This window comes from Anopheles stephensi, unplaced genomic scaffold (genome assembly GCF_013141755.1).
Source record: "Anopheles stephensi strain Indian unplaced genomic scaffold, UCI_ANSTEP_V1.0 ucontig387, whole genome shotgun sequence".
NCBI classification, from domain to species: Eukaryota; Metazoa; Arthropoda; class Insecta; order Diptera; family Culicidae; genus Anopheles; species Anopheles stephensi.
The window spans coordinates 1-2,500 of record NW_023405332.1 but is presented as its reverse complement, the minus strand read 5'-3'; positions in this window follow the sequence as shown (position 1 = coordinate 2,500).

Genomic DNA, 2,500 nt, shown 5'->3' with positions numbered 1-2,500 from the left:
CTTCCGCAGGTTCACCTACGGAAACCTTGTTACGACTTTTACTTCCTCTAAATCATCAAGTTCGGTCAACTTCGGCCGTGCCAACTGCAGCTCACGAAGGAACCGCGGAAGGTATGCCTCCAGAGACCTCACTAAATAATCCATCGGTAGTAGCGACGGGCGGTGTGTACAAAGGGCAGGGACGTAATCAGCGCTAGCTAATGACTAGCACTTACTAGAAATTCCAGGTTCATGGGGACCGTTGCAGTCCCCAATCCCAACTAAATGAGCATTTGGGTGATTTCCCGTTCCTCTCGGAATGGGGGCGCCTATTGGCGAGAACACGCTGCTGCCCACATTGTAGCACGCGTGCAGCCCAGAACATCTAAGGGCATCACGGACCTGTTATCGCTCACTCTCACCTTGCTAAACACAAGTTGTCCCGCTAAGCAGGGCAAACTAGTGCGACGACCGCCCGCGAAGGCGCCGCCGCCCCGTAACGTCAGGTGCGCCCGGAGGCACACTGCTGACAGCGTTCTAGTTAGCTTGTTTGAGTCGCGTTCGTTATCGGAATTAACCAGACAAATCATTCCACGAACTAAGAACGGCCATGCACCACTACCCTTAAATTTGAGAAAGAGCTCTTAATCTGTCTTACCTCGATAAGTTCGGACCTGGTAAGTTTTCCCGTGTTGAGTCAAATTAAGCCGCAAGCTCCACTTCTTTTTTTTTTTTAAATACAGTGTGTTTAGTTTTATTAATGGTAAACAAAGAAACATTAACATTAATAAACGCAAACACCGCACCAATACCGACAGCATTCCCTGCACGGGTGTGGCTGCCGGTGTTTTTGCACGTTGAGACCTACTATAATGTTAGGAGCCCGTGCTCCTCCTGATCAAACATGACTGTACAAACAAAAACATTTATTACTCATCACGACATATAAACACCTAACGCGCCTTTGCTACCAAGCCAATACTAAAAGAGACGCTTCACCAAGACAGTAAGTAAATACTAAAGCACACGCCTGCTCGAGTACGCTCTCGCTCTCGTCCACCAACGCAAGCGACCAAAGGCGTATGCTCCATCAAGCTAGCGTGTGGCTGTCTCGGCCTCCGTTATGGCGGCTTCTTCGTCGGCCGACAGCACTTCGCGATGGCGGTCGGCAACCGCATTGCGGGCATGACGTCTTTGACGTTCTCGTTCGCGCCGGTTTGCACGTCGGCGTTCAAGCTCCTCCTCCGCTGGCGGCTGCCTTCTCCGACGCAGTTGGCCCGAACGCACTGGCCGGATTGTACCGGCCCGCAATTGCCGCCGATACTCCTGCTGACGCTGGTTCCGCCTTAACCGTCGGCGAAGAATTTCTTCAGCTGATGGCGGAGCCAAGTTGCGAGCGGGTCTAGCCGGGCGTTGATTGTTGGCTGCTGCTGGTTGGTTGTTGTCTCCTCCATCGTCATCATCCATCAGCTGGCGCCTCTCCCGCTGCTCCCGACGACGTCTCCGCTGGTAAGCGTTGCGGCTGGCTCGACGGTCAGCTCGCCGTCTCACTTCCGCGTGTCGCAGTGCTTCCGTGTTAGCACCGGAAATGGCAGCATTCTCGGCCGATTGGTCATCCAGCCATCGCTGCTGTAGGAAGGTGCAAACTCGTTTTGCAGCCTGTTCCGCCTGCTGCCAGTTAGCTGGGCTTGCCAGCATCCAGCCTGCCAGCTCCTCCGGTGTTACTACTACGCCGTCGTCTTTCGTCAGGAGCTGCACCCTTATGTCCGCGAACCTCGGGCAGTGGAACATCACGTGTTCTGCTGACTCGATCACGGCTGAGTCGGTGCAGAACGGGCAAGTCGGGGCTGAGATGAACCCCATGACGTGCAGAAACTCCCGGAAGAAACCGTGTCCGGAGAGTATCTGACTCAGGTGGAATCCGATCTCTCCATGCTTCGACCTACCCAACCGCTGATGTCTGGCAATACGCGATGTGCCCAGCGCTTGAACCTACTCGCGGTCGGATGACCGCACTCCTGATTCCAATCGCTCTGCCACTTCGCCATGGTTGCTGACCTTTCCAGCCTCTGTATGACGTCGCGGTCGATCAGCACCCCTTGCTGTAGTGCCTGTTGATGCCGCCTTGACGCCGGGCAGCTTCCTCCACTTGCAAGCGCAGTGGTATCAGCCCAGCCAACACTACCGCTGTTCCGTAGCTGACTGTGCGAAAGGTACGCGCAACCCCCCTCGCAAGAGGCCGTTGTAGCTGCTCCAATCTCCTTCTGCACCACTGCAGCTCCACCGCTTCCGCCCAGATAGGTGCCGCGTACTTCACCACCGAGTCCGCAACTGCTGCTAGCAAGCGACGCTTCGCTACCCTCGGTCCAGCGTGGTTAGCATCACGCTGTGGCCAACTCACCACACGGAGAGCCTTCGCGGTTGCCTTCTCGACGTGTGGCTTTCCACGAGAGGTGGTCGTGAAGTATGACCCCGAGGTAGCGTATTGCTTGCTTTGAGCGGACTTCCACTCCGTCGATCC